A 22,284-nucleotide genomic window follows, 5' to 3' on the forward strand; every position below is an offset into this window, starting at 1 on the left:
ATAGTAAATAATTATCTCAGATAATAACATGCACTGGATGACATAAATACAGGGTGTCCCAAAATTCACCCAAGAAGTAATTTTGATAGAAAACACAGGTTTTTAATTAAAATTGTAATTTCTTATTGATTCATAAAGTATACAGTATAGGGTTATGCATGGAACAGCATATCGGGTAAATGACCTCCACGGCTTTGCTGGTACATACGCACTCTTTTGTCGAAATTTTCCATGACCGTTTTGCATAAATGTGGCTGAATTTCGTTGATACAGCGCTCAATTTCCTTCTTCAAGGCGTGGGTGGGTGGTGGTGGGCTTGTTGGCACCTTAGACTTCAAAAAACCCCAAAGAAAAAAGTCCCACGGCGTTAAGTCACAATATCTGGGCGGCCAATTCTGATCACCAAAACGAGAAATTACACGACCAGGAAATGACTCATGCAATAATTGAATTGTTTCTCGGGCTGTATGGCATGTGGCACCGTCTTGTTGAAACCACATGTCATCCACATCCATATCTTGCAATTTGGGCACAAAAAACTGGATTATCATATCGCGATAGCGAGCACCATTAACAGTTATTGCCTTACCAGCCGCATTTTCGAAGAAGAATGGACCGATGATGCCTCCAACCCAAAATCCGCACCAAACAGTGACACGTTGTGGATGCATTTGTTTCTCAACAATCACTCGTGGATTTTCTGAACCTCAAATGAGACAATTTTGTCGATTAACGAAGCCATCAAGATGAAAATGAGCCTCATCGCTGAAGATGATTTTGTTCGAAAAATAAGCATCCACTTGTTGTTGTTTCATAATCCATTCAACGAACTCTCTTCGCTGTGTGTGGTCATTTTTAATAACCCTGAACTGTCAGCTGTCACGCTGTCTTTTTTTTCTCGTTGGCAACACTTTACCGCACAAATGGCGCTAAATTTAAATCTTGCGTGAATTTTAGGATGCCCTGTATAAATAATTATTATGATCATATGATTTCATTATTATAATAGTAAACGAAATAAATTATGTCATCTGCAAAGTGTAACAGTAAATGATTTTAAATTTAATTTTATTTCATACATTAAATATTCCAGTTTTGTTATAAATGCCTGTGGTTGACAAGCCACAGGCATTTACAATAGTCTCCCCTTATCCGCTCGGGATACGTTCCAGGACACCCCGCGGATATTATCGAACCCCATAACCTCGTATACAATGTTACAATGTTTTTTCCTACACATACATACCTATCATAACGTTTAATTTATAAATTAGGCACAATACACGAGATTAACAACAATAAATAAGAATTTAAAAAAATTATAACAACATACTGTAATAAGAGTTATCTGAATGAATGGAATCTTAGCAATCTCAGTTTTTTTATCTTATTATTATTATTTTTGATTACTTTATGAAGTCGAGAACTTTCTCCTTTTGCAATTAAAAGGAAGACTTCACTGCTTCTCTTCGGCATGTCTTAATTGCCAGCATCACTTCTCTTGCACTTTGGAACCAGTCTTAAATTAACGGTGATTTGAACTCAAGCACTGAGATACTGCAACAGTCGATTGATAAGCGAGGACTACTCAGAACGGTGCGCAGTTCAAAAACTTATGAATTGTCTATTACTAAAAGAAAAGGCCAGACGGTTTCATTTCGGCGGTGCAAAATTACTTCGGCAAAGTGGATATTAGATTATTTCAAAGTGGATGGACCATTATGTCAAAGCCGAATGTTTGCATAAACTATGAAATTTTCGTAAGTTGACCTGATAGCGCACGAGTGTAGCTAGAGCTTTTGTCACCCGGGGCGATCCCTGAGTTTGCCGCCCCTCTCAATACACACCAAAAATACTACAAAAAGTCAAAACGACGTATAGGAAAATAATTTAAAACACTATGTTTATTTTTGAAGTAAACCTTTAATTTCAACATTCTAAAATGTTATTTTTCTTGCTTTTCTGTTAGCAAAATCGTCGATAACATTGGTATTTCATAGTAATGTTAGTAATTGTTAATCAATTTCATTTAGAAAAACTCCTCTCGCAACTAGCAACACTTACAGCAATTGTGAGGAAAATTCACAGTAGTATTACAATAGTTGGAACTGAGTTCTCGAGACTATATTTTAGAATTAACTGCAAAAGTTCAAAAATGTTCAAAGTGCCGCCCGCGGCGTACTTCCCCCTCTAGCTACTCCTCTGCGAGAATACAATCCACGGCATCCCCGAGTTGCCTTAGCTACTTAAGTCAAGTAGTGCAAGGCAACTCGAGGATGTCAAGGATTGTAAGCTCTCCCGTCTAGTATCCACTTTGCCGATGTAATCATAAATTGTTTATTTCTGGAATTTTCCATTTAATATTTTCGGACCAGATTTGACCTCGGATAAGAGGGGGAGAGGAACAATGGTAGTTGATTTTGGAAGTTATTTGTTGTTCGTGATGTGTGCGCGTTCACTGTGTAGTAAATATAATTTTTCTGTCTTGCATTCTGTGTGCTACTTTTGCTTGTTTCGTTCTGACGTGTGTTTGATTTTATTGGTCCATCGTATGGACACCGACGGTTACTATACAACCCACGACATCCATAATGGTACCGATATTGTGGTCTGAGTGGACAGATACGTTGTGATCAGCCGCATTGTCCCGACAGCGACCGTATGGTATCTATGAGAAAAGTACAAGAGCTTGACTTTAGAGGTTTCATGTGTAGCGACAGAAAGCACGAAACGAGAAGGGAATGTATTTCATATTTCAACGTTATGTGTGATCTATGACACATCCGGTTGCGAACGGAGACGAGGTGCCCACTTACGTAGCGATGCATAAGTTGTGTGTTCCCGTATTGTGGGAGTCTACAGAGAACTACAAGGCAGTGACCGTTGGAAGAAAAAGAATCGAATTACCGAAATGAAATAATAATAATAATAATTATTATTACGGGCGACTTCAGGGAGTCCTTACACTCATCGAGGGAGGCCCTAAACATCATGCCCACAAAACTATACGACATTCTCACAGTATCTATCACACCTTGTCTTGAACTCACTTACCGTCATAGTACCCACAGCAGACTCTGGCAGCTTATTCCACTCATTTACCACTCTAAAAGTAAACAATCCAGCTCTAACACCCCTGCTAACCACACTCTTGCCCAACTTCCATAGGTGTCCCCTAGATCTCCCACCACCAGTCCTAATCTCAAAAATATCCTATGATTTAATCCTATAGAAACCCTTTAACAATTTGAATGTCTCAATCGTATCTCCCCTTTTCCGCATATCAACCAATTTCTGCAACCCACAAATCTTCAACCTGTTCTCATATGGTTCATTCCACAGATCTGCCACCATCTTGGTCACAGGCCTCTGGATCCTCTCCACCTCCTCCCCATCAAGAAGAAACCTAGGTGACCAAATCTGGGCACAGTAGTCGAGATCAGGTCTTATCAAGGCTCGGTACAGAGATAAAATAACTTGCTTGTCTCTGCTCGTCAAAGTATTTTTCAACAACCAAGTGAGTTGATGAGCTGATTTAGCCACTTTTGCAATGTGTCCCCTAAACCTAATCTCCTTATCCACCAACACTCCCAAGTCCCTGACCTCATCAATCTCCTGGAGTACAGTTCCACTAATGTGGTATACTGCTGCTAATCTTTTCACCCCAAAATGCATAACCTTACATTTTGTCACATTAAATTGACATCCATTGTCCTTAGCCCAGAACTCCAATCTATCCAAGTCGTCCTGCAAGATTTTGACATTTTCTGCATTCACTATTGCCCTACCAAACTTCGCATCATCAGCGAACAAATGAACTGTTCCTCTTAGATCCTTCCCTATATCGTTAATGAACAAATTAAACAGCAGTGGTCCAAGAACAAAACCCTGCGGCACACCACTAGTCACAGGCCGTCTTTTGGACTCTACTCCTGAATAAACTATTCTTTGATATCTCTCCATGAACCACCCACCTATCCATCTCACCAACCCTATATCCATTCCCATATGTTGTAGTTTACGGATTAGAATTCCATGTGGTGGCCTGTCAAATGACTTTGCCAGGTTCATCAGTATCACTGTAAACCTATTACCTTTATCCAGTTCACCGTTAACGTGTTATAAAACTTGAGCAAGTTACTGAGGAATGATCTACCCTTCACAAAGCCATGTTGTCCCCCATACAGTATCTCATTTTCATCAATCCATTCCTGTATTTTTCCCTTGACTCCTTTCTCCAAGACCTTGACAACGACTCCTGATATCCTGATCGGTCGGTAATTTGCAACTGTAGTCTTGGATCCTCCTTTATGCAGTGGAACTATTTCCCCCTCTTTCCACACCATTGGGACTATACCAGACCCGAGACTCAGATTAAACAACATGGTCAAGGGCACTAATAATTCTTTAGCTGCTTCACGCAACACCCGTGCCAGTATACCATCCAATCCCACAGATGTATTCACATTAAGGTTCTGTAATGGACTATTCACCTCCACTTCATTCATCACAATTCCATTATAAACTAATGGTTCCTTCATTTTTTCAATGTCACCACCTGGATGGTATACTTTTGCAAAATGCTCGCTCAGTAACTCCACTATATCGACTGATTCAGTGACCTCCTTACCATCGCCAGTCCTTAAAATCATTTCGCCCTGTACAATTTTTTTTTCTTGCTTGCAGCATATTGAAAGAACTGTTTGGGATTCTCTTTAGCTTGCATAGCTAGTTTCCTTTCATAATCCGCTTTGGCTTTTTTTATCACACTCGTTACCCTTCTGGCCTGCACTTTATGCCATTCGTGTGCCTGCAGGTCACCTCTTACTTTAAATTCCCTCCACAGTTGTTTCTTTTTTTGCAGCTCAAGCTTAACGGTGTTATTCATTCATTTAACCCCTACCTGTTTTATTATTCGGACCCTAGGTATACAATCAGCCATAACCTCCTGTAAATGCACGTTGACCACTTCCCATGCTCTATCGACATCCAGCCTTTGCAGTTGTACATGCAATGGTACTGATCCAAGCAATCGCCTAAGCTTGTTATACTTGCCAGCATGGTATTTCCACATATACCCTGTCTTAATCGAAAATTCCACACTTTTAGCCACCTCCTAGGTCAAGACCTTATGATCACTCTCACCAATAGGTGGCAATATGGTCATATTCATTACAGCCAAATTCTCAGATGCTATTACCAGGGCAAGCACTCTCACACCCCTAGTATTTTCAATTATATGCTGTCTCAGATAGTTATCCCTTAATGATTGAATAAAATCTATTCCCTTCCTCACATGTGTCCTCTCCTCCTTCCAATCAATGTTACCATAGTTGAAATCCCTCATAATAATTACTTCCTTCCACTCATTTCATCAATTTGTTTATGCATACTATCTCCACCATCTATTCCATCACCTGGTCTATAGCAGCACCGAACTGTATATTTTCTTCTACCAGTCTCAGTCTCATACCAAATTGCCTCAAATGAGCTCCTTTCACTATCCTGCGATAAAACTTCAATTCTCCTTGGCTGCAGTTCATCAGCTATCATCAATTACAGCCCTCCACCCATTTTATTCTCTCTGTCCCTCCTAAACACACCATAACCCACATTCCATCCCACTAACCATATCATCTTCCGTCAGCCATGTTTCACTAATGCCAATAACCTGCGGCCAGGAAGAGCCAATCAAGGCCAAAAATTCTTCCTTCTTGTTCCTAATACTCCTGGCATTAGTATACATGAAATGCAGTGATTCCTTTGTCTCACCCCTATCTTGATGCGTTATTCTAACTATCCCATTTTCACTTCATTCAGCAACACTTTTTCCAGTCTCCGCACACCAAATCCATTCAAATGCAGGCCATCCATCTTGTATAAATCCTTTCGCCCATCAAACTCATTCCACACGTCCACGAATTCTACACCACACCGTCTGCATAACCTGAAAACACTACAGACCGTGTAGCCCTCTAGCGGACTATTATAATCAAAATGTACTGTTGAGCCGGAGTTTATTTGGGTGCGCTGTTTTAACTAAAAGGTAAGAAATTGCATGATATGCAAATTGCGAAATTTTAGGTGCATTCAATTAGTTTCAAGCTTTATCATTATGATTTTTCATAACAGGGAAAGCAAATATTTAAAGCATATTAAAGATAATAATTACGCGTAATTATTATCGCCAATTTTAATAAATCTAAATTAATAAACTTACCGAATGCAAAAAGGCTTATAATGCTGTCAATGCTACAAGAAAATGGCGTCGCTTTAACGCAAACAGCATCTTAATAGTTATGCAAGACAGGAAGCAGAGGCAGGAAAGAGAATAAAGAACTGTTTGCTGATTGGACAACTTCAGTTACGTTGCCTTTTGCTGATTGGACAACTTTAGTTACGTTGCCTTCAGTTTTGCGCCATTAGATCCTGGAGAACGAGCACTGTCTTCATTTTTGAAGAGAGAAGAAAAAACATAAGAAGAAAAAAAATCTACTGCACTTTGAAAGGCACGTGCCAGTTATTGCAAGGACAAGTCTGTGGATTGGGGTAATAATTAACTGCTTATACTGTATTTTTTTTTTTTTTGACGATGAATTTTCGCTTTTTTTATTTTGTGAGGAAAAAATTGTATTGTTTTAATTAAAATGCTGAAGAGCACTTCACTGATAATTACCAAAGTAAAATACCAAATGTACAAATATAAATATATTAAATTATTATTAAATTAATACAGAAACAAATAGCTAAAATTCTCACAAGGATACCAGTCACTAGCTTGATCTGGTCACAGGCTTCATCAGTCAGTTATCTATCTGAAGTGATTTTGAGTTTAATCGGCAGATTTTGTATGATATTGTTTCTATCGTATGATACCTTTCTTCCTGTACTTTTTATTTCTTTTTATTTTATATGAACAATGTCCCAAGAATAGAAATATAAAAATGGAAAATAGAAACCAAATACTGAAAAAAAATAAAAATAAAATAAAATGAACAAGTTCGGTATTTCACTCTGCAGAAAGCTTGGAGTGCATGCCGGCTAATGGGATATTATTATGACAATATTGTGTTATTAAACTGAATTCGATTACCTATTTCCAGTTATTGTGTTCCGAATAAGTGTCAAGAAACTTGTCTCCTGTTTTACCCATCTCAAATAAATAAATAAATAAAATCCAATCTGAGAAGATACTGCTATATCAGCTGGAGAATTATAAGATAAGGCACCGTAAACATAATTCAAATCTGCCGTATTATTGAGTTATTGAACTAGATAGAATTATACCGTAGTGGAATTATATCTGAACAGTTCTTTTTTAAATTTATTTATGAGCAGACGCTATCGCAGTTTCTCTATCGGCACTTCCGGTATGTTGCTGACCAGCTTTTGCTAAAAGGTCACGTGAAACTTAATACTAAAACTTATATAAGTTGTCTATGTGATAAGAAATAACTATGAGAAGTTACTTCGTCCCGAAACCAAAGTTCACATTAATACTTCATGCACGCAAAGAAATAGTACAACGAGGTGCTGGAAGTGTTATTGAATTTCAAAACCAAAAGTAAACACTCCTTACAGATAGTTTTAAATTTCTGGTGTTCATATGTTTCAAATGATGCTAAAGTTATTATTAAACATTTGATTTCATATAAATCGCTTTAAATAAAAAATAAAATGATTCAGCGTATTATTAAAATCGTCGTATATATTAAACTGTTTTAAAAATGAACAACTTTTAGAAGAAGGGGTGGATATTTGTCACCTTTACAACCCAATTAGCAACCTCCTCAACTGTCATTGGATAAATATGGTGCTGGCAATGAATGTGCTTATTTCTAATCCTAGCATTAACCGCTGCTATGTTGAGTATATCTAATTAGCGCTTTTGGTGTGTGGGTGTATGGATGTTAAGTTACTCAACATTAATTAAAGTTATTTTGATAAAATACTGACTTGTACTATTATTGCTGTAAGAGTGTGTCATTGTGTCAGTAGACAGCTACTCAAAACTAAATAAATAAATCAACATTTATTTAAATACTCCAATCATCTTCTTTACTACTTAGGACAGACGTGCCTCTCTGTTACTATTAGCATCCAAGAACATCAAAATTATATATTTGATCATCTATTGTTTAATCGTGTGAAGTCCAAGATACCGTCCTAATCTTAATTGTCTATATATATTTTTAAAGAACTTAGTTAAACCTCTATTCCCACTTCTCTGATCCCTAATAGTATTTCCTCCTACTGTATAGTTTGCGACCGAGACACGTGATATTATAACGCACGCTGGATGACTCATTCTCGTATCCTATTCCCACAGCTGTACGGTTGGTAGGGGTCGCTTTATGCTACCATGCCAGGGAGATGATTATGAACAAGGTGGTTTCCCGTTGTCTTCCTTGCCGTAGTATATTTTACGACTTTAGCCGTGTGTGTTCACAGTATCGGTTTGCCTATTTTCAGGGATGAAAAATCGGAGTAATAACGCGAAAAAACCCTGTACCTCCGTACGAGACCGGTTAACTTATCTTTAGTCGAAAGAGATCAGAGAAAGGTTCTTTACATCACAGATGGGAATCGAACCGAAGTGTTCGTCTATACCCACGGCCACGCCGTGCGGGTTGTGCACCGCACAAGGGCGTTTGAAGATGAGGGGCGCCATTTCACCACGGGAAATAATAAAAAAAAATATTAAATTTTCTTATTTTTGAATTATATCGTACTGTATAAATTACACAACTGCAAATTATAGTTAATGCAATGAAAATGAAATTTAAAATCAGTCAAATTATTATGAATTCTTAATAATCTAACAATATTTTAAACTTATTATTATAATTTTATTTGAAGTGAAACGTTATCAATATTACCACAGATTTTATTTCGCAGAGTAAGCATCGACTCAGCGAAAATTGTATAAATATTCTCGATTGTTTATTATATTTTTAGTGGAAATTATTAGTTTAAGATAGACTGTGAATTCATTCTTACACTGTGCTTTGCCCTTTGTGGATGTGTTCCTGTGAGTGAAACAGTGACAATGTTCTGCAGATTTGGAAGGTAAGAAACTATAACATAATTGATTTTTTTTTTGGGCAGTAAGCATTTGGTGAGACTTTAAAATAAAAATTGGAGTAAAATTTACCAGCCAAAATAAATTTTGATTTTAATCGAACCTCTAGTTTTCACGAAAAACATTTATAACATTTTAAAAAAAAATAAATTGTAAATGACTTATTTTTGTTGTATAGTTCAATAATTTTCATTTTTTATTATTTATTATTTATTTTTTTTATAAATTTACCCTTTATTTTCTTCTTAATCCCTTAGCCGATTATCCGGTATATATATACGGGTCACTGCTGAGGAAGCATAAATAAGAATTCCGTATATATGGGTGGTAGAATATCAGGGATCTTATCGGCGCGTCAGGCTGACGCAGCTCGACTTAAATTAATAAACATTCGTGATTTATGAGCTATAAAATTCATTAGATGATCTAGGTTTATTTACACATACTGCAATTGGCCCTTTCTGGATACTTTTTTAATGTATTTTGCATAATTTCATTTTGTGGGTTATTGTTACTGTGCAGTTGCCTTTTGTTTTATAAAATATATTTATTGTTATTAGATATGTGAAGAGCCAAAGGCTTCAATTCGGCGACATATAACTTGTTTAAGTTAAGGGATATTACATCCCATATAGTTTCTTAGCCGAATAAGAAACTCATAGAGTTTCATGCCGAATATAGAAGAAACTATATGAAGTTCGGCGATTCCAAGCGTAAGGAAATACCTGGATACTGCAGCAACTGACCCTAAAGGTAGTGCAAGCTGAGACAACTCGTGGTAGAGGTGGAGCAAGCTCCGATCACTATTCTTGATATTTGCCCATAATGTGAACTTAGCTTCTAGGAACTGCATTATTGTTCACATTATGAGAGAAGGTCACTACCAGATCGGTTTCAACCTTTTTTGAGGTCTCATCTTAGCCGAATAAGAAACTCTTTGAGTTTCTTATTCGGCTAAGAAACTATATGGGATGTAATATCCCTTAACTTAAACAAGTTATATGTCGCCGAATTGAAGCCTTTGGCTCTTCATATATCTAATAATTTATAGAGCACCTCACGGCAATACTCGTAGAAGGGGTACAAGTTCTGTTCGCTACAAACTTGATATTAACTATTAACTAGGTCTAGCTACTCACTGACGAGACCTCAAAAAAGGTCGAAACTGGTGGGGGCTATTATGAGTTCTCTCTTAAGGTTTTTGCCTTAAGGGAGCAATTTGAGTCTCCGGGGAAAGTGTTCTCCGGCACGGCCTGCTGAGGGGTTTTGTCTGTGAATGCTTTTCTTCGGAATTTGAGCGGTTCTGCTCGGTGGTGGGGGAGCCCGTCAGTGAGTGGAACCAACCCTGAGATATGGATGGTCTTTCGCCCACTATGGAGTGGCCTAGGGATCGTCCGAAGTTTTACAGACGGCTTTACTTATTCAAAAAAGGTTGAAACCGGTCTGGGTAGTGACCTTCTCTCATAATGTGAACAATAATGCAGTTCCTAGGAGCTAAGTTCACATTATGGGTAAATATCAAGAATGGTGATCGGAGCTTGCTCCACCTCTACCTCAGCTTGCACTACCTTTAGGGTCAGTTGCTGCAGTATGCAGTATCCAGGTATTTGCTTACGCTTGGAATCGCCGAACTTTATATAGTTTCTTCTATATTCGGCATGAAACTCTATGAGTTTCTTATTCGGCTAAGAAACTATATGGGATGTTATATCCCTTAACTTAAACAAGTTATATGTCGCCGAATTGAAGCCTTTGGCTCTTCACTTATCTAATAATTTATTAGAGCACCTCACGGCAATACTCGTAGAAGGGGTACAAGTTCTGTTCGCCAGAAACTTGATATTATTAACTATTATTAACTAGCATTATTAACTAGCAACATTAAATTAAACGTAAGCGGTCTGCGCAATCCTCAGGCGCAAAGCGCTGTCTGGAGACTGATGCTAATACATAATGTCAAAATTTTATTCTTACAAGAAACCCACTTTTACAAACACTGGGACGTGGAGAACTTTTCGAGAAGCTACCCGGTCACCAGCTACTGGTGCTTCGGGGAAGCTCACTCGCGAGGGGTGGGGATACTAATTCGCCCCACAATCGCGGAGGCGGTTCTTCAATGTCCAGAAAGACGCTACGGGACGTTTTTTGTCCGTGGACTGGAAGTACGGTGGCCGTAACACCCGGTTTGTGGCTGTCTACGCCCCGAATAACCCCCACCAACAAAACGGTTTCTTTGCCACACTGGAAAACTATTTTCTTGGTGCGCAACACCTAATTGTGGCGAGCGACTGGAACTTATAGAAGATGCACGATATGACAAAATAGGCGGGAATGCTAACAGCGGAACTGGCGGTTTTGCAGCACTGAAACGTTGCTGCGAAAACTTCGACCTTGTTGATATCTGGAGTCGGCAGAATCCACTAAAAGTCGGAACAACGTGGTGCCGTGGTCAGATATCAACCAGGCTCGACAGGTTCTATGTATCCCAGTTTTTAGAACCACATGTTCTTGGGGTACGTCATATCGCTGTGAGAAGTCTGCTAACAGACCACAAAATGGTACTATTAAAAATAAGGATACCAGAAATAATAGAAACAGCCAGAGGTCCTTGGAGGCTCCCTCCCAATTTCCCCAGTCTTTTTAGCGATAAGCTACAGAACCTCTGTAACGAATGGAGAGACACTAACTGGGACTGGGAAACCTGGCTACAGTTCAAGTCGCAGGCAAGGGAATTCTTTCAGCGGTGTGGGCGTGAAAGGGCACACCAACAGAGACAACGTCTGAGGGATCTCTATAGGGAGCTCGGCTGGTACCGCACCAACGAGCGGAGAGGAATTCCCTGTAGCGATCTTATCAGACAGGTAGAAATCGAGCTATATCAAGAGCGGCAGAGTAGAGTCGAGGACCTCGATTTTCGAGCTAGACTCTATATCAGATATTTGGAAACACCTTCCGCCGCTTTCTACAATCAACATCGAGTGGCGGCAAATAACGTGCGAACGGTCTACCAGATCCAAGAGAATGGCAAACTGATAAAATCAACCCCTGAAATACTTCGCATTTTCCATTAGCAGTACCTCGGCGCTTTTTCTGATCAACAGAGCGCAGACGGTTTCAATGAGTGGGACATCACACGTCTTCCCGAGCATCTTACCGCTCTGCATGACAGGCCGATAACTGCTGAGGAAATAAAAACAGCTTGCAAATCAATGAAGGCGAGAAAAACCCCAGGGTTAGATGGGTTAGGGATAGAATTCTACCGATCTATCTGGGACTACGTACTACCAGTTTTAGTAAAAATATTTAACGAATTCCTCACTTCGAGAAATATCCCCGAGGAATTCGTTAAAAGCTACACAATTTTTATCCCAAAGAAAGATCGAGATCGCACCTTGGCAGATAGCCGGCGACCGATCTCCCTAACAAATTCGGATTACAAAATATTTGCAAAAATTATCTGCAGCCGCATCAAATGCGGTATAGAAAGAATCATAACAAGCACCCAGGTTTACGGAATACCGGGTAGATCGATGGAATTATATCTGTTTTTCTTAAGAGATCTAATCCGTCTGGCCAAAAATAACAATTACCCTTTGGCACTTCTCTCTACGGATCTGGAGAAGGCGTTCGACAGCGTCAGACACACGTACTTGCAGGACATCCTTCAGAAAATAGGTGTGGGCTGGAGGCTTAGGCAAACAATCAAAGACATCTACGCAAAGGCCTCTACCCAAATAGCTATCAAAGGGTTCCTCTCGGAACCCGTTCCTATTAAAAAGGGGGTAAGACAGGGCTGCCCTCTCCTCTTCTCACTCGCGTTAGAACCCCTCATAAGAAGAATAGATAACTCCCCTGCAGTTAGAGGAATACCGTTACCCCTAGTCTCCAGACAGAGCAAAATTTTAGCATATGCCGATGATGTAGTTGCGACGCTCAGAGATTCTGAGTCCATCTACACTTATTTCGACATTTTGCCAAAATTTAGCATGGCCAGTGGTCTTCGCGTTAATACTTCGAAGACCAAAATTAAAATTTTTGGAAATTTCCATAGAAATAACCTTCCTTGGTTTAGTCCCGCAAACTCAGCCCCTAACAGTACTAGGCGTCCCATTCACGGCGAGCCCGGTACTGCCTGTTAAGAAATTGCGGGAAGAGTGCGAAAACAAAATAAAACCTTTTAAACCCAATTATTTCTCCTTCTACGGAAGAACAGTAATAACAACAGTAATAATCCCCATGCTAATGCATACAATGAATATTACTAATATAAAAAAAAAAACCAAGAAGGTCAACTTTACAAAATACTAATAGATTTTTTTTGGAACGGAAGAAAGCATGAGGTTAAAAAAAGAATATCTAAAACTCAAAATCAATCAAGGGGGTTTCTCACTTCCGAAATTAAACTGCCTATTCTATGCAAACACTCTCAAAACCATAGGGAAGGCCTTAAAGGCCTTCCCTATGGATCCCTCTTTCAGGATCCCTAATTAAATACTTTCTAGGGCATTTTCTCCCCTACTTCGGGACCACGGGACATGCTGACCCCAGCGCAGAGGTTGTGCCAAAATGGTATTATCCATTATGCCAACAGCTTAAAAAATTTAAAACCGAAGGAATGGAAATTCTAAAATTAAAGCCACATGCAAGATATTGGGAGTTCTTTCGACTTTCCGGATGTAATACGCCAAATATAGAAACTAACATAGAAACGCTATTTCAAAATATCAGAAATAGCTGGGGACAGCCATTTCACCGGGATCTGGCATGGCGAATAGCCTATGGTCAGCTACCGGTGAAACTGGTTATGTCCCGATACACTTCAAGACCGTGCGACCCCTTCTGCGACGTCTGCCAGAGCATTGAAACGGTGGGATATTTCTTTTACTCGTGCCCCCCCCGCCCGATATGTCTGGCAAAGACTAAGCGCAGTACTGGGAATCCAGCCGCTTACACTACAGGAGGTCTTGTACCTGCAATTTCCCCCACCAGTCAAGAAAATTCAGAAATTTACAATTTTTCTCATCAATGTAATCAAGTATCACATCTGGAAATTGCGGAAAAAGTCCCAAATCAGCGATGAAAACATAATACAAGCCAAAATACTCAGCGGGATCTATTTCTACCTACCTAGGTTTTTCGCACAAGAAAGACATATACTAGGGAGGTTTGTATATAAATGGTGCAAACCTCCTATCCTCTGTGTCCTGAGACAGGGCTTAATCATACCGTGTCGCTTCCTTTAAAAAGAAATATCTGTTTGTTGGGTTTTTTTTTTCTCCTTCTCTTCTTCTCTCTTCACGAGTTCTTACAGTTCATATAGGAGCGGTTAGATCTGAGAACCCGGGCTGCGAAGGCTTACAGCGAGGCGGTGCTGCTCCTTGTGAGCGGCATCTCTCGGGCCAGATTCTTCCCCCAAATCTTGCTTTTCCCGTGGTGTAAGGTTGGCTAGTCCTTTTTACTGTTTATTTAAAAAAAAAAAAAAAAAAAAAACCGCTCATAACTTTCAAGCTCTAATTCACGCAGAAATGCTTTCATTCCCGCAGTAATTTTACTTTTTGACTCCCGTAGTTAAGTGTTCTTTAATTTTTTTTTCTCTCTCGGAAAAAAAAAATAAAAAATCTAGCTTAAGTTTTATACTAAAACAGGTGTTAGGAGATGACCTCCAATGACACCTGGTAAGTTAAATTGTTAATTTAAAAGTATTTTACAAGCGCATATAAGAAAGGTTTATTTCAAAGTTCTTTTTTTTTAGAACAGGTGTAAGGAGATGATGTTTTACAGACCTTTTAGCCACAACCCCTGGGTTATACAGCTAAACGGTTTGACTGAGGCCTCTTTTTACCTACTACTATCCTACTCTACCTTTCTTTAACCTCCTCTATTACTACCTGCTGACCCTCAGCAATCTTTATGCTCCAAAGGCCGATGATGAAAGACATTAACTCCCATTCTAGCTACTCACTGATGAGACCACAAAAAAGGTTGAAACCGGTCTGGGTAGTGACCTTCTCTCATAATGTGAACAATAATGCAGTCCTAGAAGCTAAGTTCACATTATGGGCAAATATCAAGAATAGTGATCGGAGCTTGCTTCACCTGTACCACGAGTTGCCTCAGCTTGCACTACCTTTAGGGTCAGTTGCTGCAGTATCCAGGTATTTGCTTACGCTTGGAATCTCCGAACTTTATATAGTTTCTTCTATATTCGGCATGAAACTCTATGAGTTTCTTATTCGGCTAAGAAACTATATGGGATGTTATATCCCTTAACTTAAACAATATTTATTGTTGTTTAGTAAATTTTTTGTGAATTTGGATTATTATTCGCATAAAGTAAGTACGTCTATTATATTTTTGCTAAGTTTGAAAATCAGTAAAATTGTTTCATTTTAGTTAATTAACTTATTTTGAAAACAAACGATTTCTATGTTATGTTGGATAGGCATCTAGAAAATAAATAATTTTCAGTTAGAGATTTATTTTTATATTTCAGAATCGAATTCTGAAATAAAAAAAAGTAGGTAGTTTTGGGCTATTCACCTTAAAAAATAATCGTCTGTTAAGGGGTTATAAAATAAGTTTAAGGGGAAATTTCAGAAATTATTATTTATTTTGGCAGACAACTTTTACCGGTCTTCTTATTTTAAAGTCCAACCAAGTATATTAACCCCTATATGTCGGAAAAAAAGCCAAAGAAGTTATCTGGTGAACAAATCAGGAAACGATAATTGCAACGAGAACAACTGGAACATAAATTGGCCAGATCGCTGAATAAATTTTTAACCTCAGGACCACATAAAAAATCGAAGAACAGAAAGTTCTGACGAAGCAAATACTCCGTGTAGCTCTGCTACAAGAAAAGAGAGGACACAAGGTTTTTTTGAAAACCTTGTGTCCTCTGAAGCTATCTTGTGTCCTTGTGAAACTATGAAGAAACAAATGTTACATGAGAAAATAAAACTGGCCTGACAGGACTGTCTACAGAAGTTGCGGCAGAAGAAATATTGGATTCCGATTCAGCTAAACACGAAACTTCAAATACTGCAGCAACTGACCCTAAAGGTAGTGCAAGCTGAGGCAACTCGTGGTAGAGGTGGAGCAAGCTCCGATCACTATTCTTTAAACTTTAATGTTAATGATCCAGGTAATTGGCCAAATCATATAACTACCAAAGTTAGAGATTGTTTAGTTGAGCATTGCTCGCGTCAAGTAGTTAATAAAGAATTTCCCAAAGATGAACCGAATACTACGATTGTAATGCGCTTTTATTTAACACTACCAATAACCGTGGACTCAGGGAAAAGAAGTTTTCAAAACTGAAACTAATAAAAAATTATTTGCGGTCAACAATGTCTAGAGAGCGACTAACGGATTTATCATTTGTATCAAATGAAAGTAATATTATGGATTCATTAGACATTAAAGATGTTATTAACAATTTTGTGGCGGCTAAAACAAGATATGTAATAAAATAAAATAAATATGTAAAATATATATTTCGACCTTTATTGAGGTCTCAGGTCGAAACCGGTCTTGGTAGTGGCCCCTTGCCTTTAATACAAAACATCATACATCCCCTTCTTGGAGATGTGTTTTGGCATTAAGGGTAAATATTAAGATTAGTGATCGGAGCTTGTTCCACCTCTACCACGAGTTGCCTTGGTCTTGCACTACATGTAGGATCAGCTAGTCTTGCATCACTTGAAAGCGCAAACTTGACATTTTTGTCTGTTTGCTTACTTGGGAAAAATGGAGTAAAACCAGGTTTAAAATTGCTTGGTATCTCTAACATAATTATACCCAAGCTAAAAATACTTTCTACATTTATATCTCCTCCTGAGAATTTTATTTAATAAGGTTAAAACACCTTATGGTAACTTGTTTTGGTAAAATACTTACAAGCCCTGTATTACTAAATCTTGATATTTCCATTTCCAGCCTGGCTACCACTGACGAGACCTTTTTTCCGCGGCCCTGAGAGAAAGCTCCATGTTCCAGTCCTTCTTCAAACCTGTTCCAGCGGATTCCAGCAACAGTTTAGGAGAACAGAAAAGAGAGCTCCGATTGAAGTCCTGCCTTGGTAAGATTCCTTTGTTCTTTTTGTGGTTTTTTTTAGGCCTATACACGGCATTCCGCTATTTTATAGGAATAGACTATCCTTGGAAAGTCTTCTTCCTTTCTTTCGTTAAATAATGTCTTCGGTTTTATCGAGGGTAAGAACCCTCGGGTTCGAAATTCGTCCTCTGGTATTCACAGAGGACGTTTGCGAGGGATATTATTGACTGCGTCGGGGCAGACAATATTTCCGGTTTCACCCCTTAATGGGGGGGGGGAAGGTTTCAAGTTGTATGCAAAAACGCTGCAACTAGAGAAAAACTTCTGAAAGGAGTCGAGTGCGAGGCAAAAATATTTCAACCTTTTGTGGTAGGAAGCTTTGTCAAAAAAGTAAGAATAGATCGTTTTCCGCTTGAATACTTAGAAGAATACAATGACATCATAACTAAAGTCTTCTCGAAATGGGGAGCTGTTCGGGATATCGAAATTGGCACGGACGCTGAGATCCCACAATGGAAATCTGGTGAAGTCACCTTTTCCATCATGATGAGGGCAGAAATTCCGAATTTCGTCAAGATAGGATCGGCCAGGGTAATGGTGAGTTACCCGGGAGTAAAGAGGCAATGCTTTAGATGCGGCGCCCTCACTCATCTAGGGGCCCAATGCCCGAAGTTAATATGCAAGAACTGCTAACAGCGGGCCATACAGTAGCACAGTGCCAGTCAGCATGCCTAAAATGCGGCACTAACGGCCATAAGGTGGACACCTGTCCGGACAGAAACATGGCCGAAAAATTGGGAGGCAGTATTATGCCCAACACGGAAGCAACAGCCAAAAATGTCATTGGCGCAGAACCGAATGAGCTCCCTACCCTGAAGGCCGCGCATGAGGAAACAACAAGAAAGAATCATGCCGCCACGTCTGAAACACTGCCGAATACACCAATAGAGAAACCTACAGCCAGGAAAGACAAAAGGCAGAAAGAACCAGCTACCGAGAAAACCGCCACTACAAATGTAGCAACCGAAAATAACCAGCAGCATCAACAAAAAGGAACTATCACTGCAGTCACAATAGACGAGGACACGGAGGCAGTAGATATGGAAATCAACAATGCAGAAACCACGCAAAAGAGGCCAGCCAGCCCTGAAGAAGTAAATATAAAAAAACCAAAACCAGCTGAAGTTGGAAAAATAAAGTCAACTTCAGAACCCACAAAGTTCCCTCATGCAAAGGCCAATGCACCTATATTGCATCTCTTAAAAGATTTCCCGAGGAGGAGGCGAGACTACGAAAAGCAATAGAAACATTCGGAGACATTCAACTGATACTCACAGAACAAAACGGGCCAAGAGTCGTCAGTGCAGAATGGAACGACGTGTTTGTCGATAATATAGATGAAATCACTCCTGAAAATATCATTGGTCTTATCGATGAAGAGGACTAGCACTGCACAGAGGCATCTACATGCTAAACCACGTCCGTGGAGACAAATTAGCAGATCTCATCATTAAAACCCACAACAATAGACAGCAGGAGGATTTAAACCTCGCCTAACAAGTCAGTCGACTCCTAGTATTGATCTGCCAGGGAGGGAAATATAAATTTCCTTTAAGTTTTGTTTCCACTTAAATTTTGTCCACACAGGAGGGGGTATCCTGAGAACCTGGGATGCGAAGGCTTACACCGAGGCGGTGCAGCTCCTTGTGGGCTGCATCACCCAGGCCAGGCTTTTCCCCCACTCTCCTCAGTTTAAATTGGTCTTTCATGTCACCCAGTTTTTTTTTTTTTCGGTTTGTCTTTGCTGTTAGTAATATTTAACTTCTTGTGTCCTTTCTCAGATTTTCTTTTTTAAGTGTCCTCTTTCATTTGTTTTTCACTCCTTTCGCCGGCCAGACATCTGAAGAGATGACTGCCCGTCGAGAGCTGAAAAGACCGGATGGAGGGAGGAAATGTCGGAGATCTGCTTGGTGATGACTCTTGAGTGTGGCCACGCAGATCGACTGAGGCCTCTTTTAACTACCTACTACTATCAACTCTATCTTTTCTGCTCCTCTCTTACTATCAAAGCTGGCTCTCAGCACAACTTTTTGACTCTAAAGAGGCCAATGATGATGAGATATGAACTCCCATTCTACCTCAATAAAGGTCGAAACCGGTCTGGGTAGTGACCCCTTGCCTTTTAATACAAAACATCATACATCCCCTTCTTGGAGATGTGTTTTGGCATTAAGAGTAAATATTAAGATTAGTGATCGGAGCTTGTTCCACCTCTACCGCGAGTTGCCTTTGTCTTGCACTACCTGTAGGATCAGCTAGTCTTGCATCACTTGCAAGCGCAAACTTGACATTTTTGTCTGTTTGCTTACTTGGGAAAAATGGAGTAAAACCAGGTTTAAAATTGCTTGGTATCTTTAACATAATTATACCCAAGGTAAAAATACTTTCGACATATATATAGATTTAATGACTTTAAAAAACCGAGATAACTATAAAGATTTTAATGAAAAATACTACTAGTTTCGGCTTATAACAGCCTTCCTCAGGTATTCATAAAGGAAAAGAATAGTAATAAACATTGAAGTAGCTAAACAAACTGGAAATTACAGGTAAAAGTTGCCACTCATGATTGATACATAAAAAACGTTGTATTTTTTCAAGTTGTTCTAACAGGCGTGCCATTGTTTATTGCAAGTGTGCCTGCAGGCTCACGTGAACGCCCATATTGAATAACTGCAGCTTGGCTATCTGGGATTTTACAACTCAAATTGTTGTTTAAGTGAACAGGGTTCAGCTGGATTTCCCTTGATTCTACAATTTTCCTCTCAAACTCATCATCACAGCGAAAAATATTTTCCGATCAATCCCAGCAAACAGAGTGGCATTGTGGATCATCATTAGCATTATTTGAAAAAAGAACATGACTGGATAACGCAGTAGCATGAGATCTTTTGTAAGAGATGTCTCTCTTATGCTCTTCAATATGTTGTTCAATAGATTTGTTAGTTTGTCCAAAATAAAGGATATTGCAATCGCACCATTATTTATATATACCTGAATATTTTAGGTTGTAATGATTAGGCTTTGGATGACTGATTAGAGAAAGGATTTTAGGAAGTGTGGTGAAGAATCTCCTGATATTATATTTTTTAAGGACTTTAGCTGACTGTGCTAATGTATGGAATGCAGATGCTACCTGTAAAATTAATAGTTTCTGTTGTGCACTGTCTAGGAGGATCAGGAAGAAATTTTTTAATGTTTTTTTCTGAGTATCCATTTTGTTTAAAGATAATAGTGAGGTGATTTATTTCTTTTTGTAGTTCATCTTGTTCAACCAATAGAGAGCGTGCTTGGTGTCTTAAGGTTGATATAGTTCCAAGTTTTTGTGGTGGAAAATGATGAGAAAGATTATGCAGATATCTATTCGTATGCGTAGGTTTTCTGTACATAGAGATTTTTAATCGTTCAGAGCATCGTGCAAGCATGACATCCAAGAAAGGTAAGGAGTTATTTTCTAGATCAGCAGTAAATTTTATATTAGGATGTTGGATGTTTAGATGATGAAGAAAATTTGTGAGAAATGTGTACCCATGATTCCAAATAATGAATATATCATCAACATATCTTATCCAAACTTTTGGTTTAAATGAGAAGGAAGATATGGCTTTCGTTTCAAAATATTCAAGGAAGATGTTAGCTAGAACTGGAGACAAAGGATTTCCCATTGCCAGGCCTTGTTTTTATTGATAAACGGAGTCCTTATATCTGAAGTAACCAGAATGGATGCAATGTTTTAATAAAGTAAACATTTTTTGGATTATTTGTCCTTTAGTAATGTTAGTACCTCGTCCGAAGGAACATTAATAAATAAAGATATAATGTCAAAACTTCCTAGAATGTCGTTTTCATTGATGGGAATATCTCTTATATGCGAAACAAAATCTGTGGTGTTTTTGATGAAAGATGAAGATTTAATGGAGAAACACTTGAGTTACTTTTCTAGATATTTTGAAAGTTTATACGTAGGTGAGTCGATTCCTTCTACAATTTGGCGAAGAGGGATGTTTTCTTTATGTATTTTTGGAACTCCATAGAATAGTGGGATAAAATGATGTAGAGAGCTTAAAGAGAGGCAAACATTATGAGAAAGTTCACTCGCAGTCTTTAACAAGGTATTTGTACGGTTTTGTAATTCTCTTGTACGCTCTTCCTGAAGAATTGAATATGTCGAACTATCTCCAATTAATTGAAGCATTTTATTGTGGTAATCTTCCGAGTTGAGGATGATCGTAGAATTGCCTTTATCCGCAGGTAAAATAATAATGTTACTCTTCTATTTTAGATTTTTAGGGCTCTTCTTTCAGCCACAGAAATATTATCTGTTGGAGGTTTAGCATTATTTATAATGAAAATCGATTCAAAACGAAGACGTTTCGCCACATGATTAGGAATGAGTGAACTTGCCTTTTCTATTTTTGTAAGGAGAGATTCTTTAGGGTTAAATTTTGGTGAGGGAATAAAATTGAGACCTTTGCTAAGAATATCCGTTTCTTCATCCTTGTTAAAATATGAGAAGATTTGTTAACTACAATTTTTTCATTAATACGGGCTTCATTATGACCAGATCTGTTTTTTATCCTTATTAGATTGTTAAATTTCCTGATAAGAGTATATTTATTCTTAAGTTAAGGGGATAAAAATCCCTTATTGTTTTTCAGCCAGTAAGCGAAACTACGATCGAAAACTACGATCTGAACGTTTCATGCCGACGAACTGTCGGCGGATCCAAGTAAGTGACCACTTGGTAGTGCCACACCACGGCAACTCGTTGCAAAGGTGGAGCAAGGTCCCTCACTATTCTTGATATTTTCTCATAATGTAAAAACACAGCTCCTAGGAGATGTGGTACTGTTTTACATTATGAGGAGAGGTCACTACCCAGACCGGTTTCAACCTTTTTTGAGGTCTCATCAGTGAGTAGCTAGAATGGGAGTTAATGTCTTTCATCATCGGCCTTTGGAGTATAAAGATTGCTGAGAGTCAGCAGGTAGTAATAGGGGAGATTAAAGAAAGCTAGAGTAGGATAGTAGTAGGTAAAAAGAGGCCTCAGTCAAACCGTTTAGCTGTATAACCCAGAGGTTGTGGCT

General features: G+C 38.8%; 2 protein-coding genes across 2 annotated transcripts in view; both read right to left on the minus strand.

Annotated features, from left to right (window-relative positions):
* LOC150106056 (BTB/POZ domain-containing protein 6-like) overlaps positions 1–6,270 on the minus strand; it is a 29,003-nt gene extending 22,733 nt beyond the window's left edge. Inside the window, exon 1 of the mRNA XM_090393796.1 lies at positions 6,221–6,270. The gene's annotated coding sequence lies outside the window, so the exon portion shown is untranslated. The remainder of the gene's footprint in view (positions 1–6,220) is intronic.
* LOC150106054 (BTB/POZ domain-containing protein 6-like) overlaps positions 1–22,284 on the minus strand; it is a 179,193-nt gene that overhangs the window by 98,505 nt on the left and 58,404 nt on the right. The gene's annotated exons all lie outside the window — the stretch shown is intronic.

The sequence above is a fragment of the Typopeltis vanoorti genome, chromosome 6 (genome assembly GCF_054136105.1).
Source record: "Typopeltis vanoorti isolate ZY-2024b chromosome 6, IOZ_Tvanoo_1.0, whole genome shotgun sequence".
Lineage (NCBI taxonomy): Eukaryota > Metazoa > Arthropoda > Arachnida > Uropygi > Thelyphonidae > Typopeltis > Typopeltis vanoorti.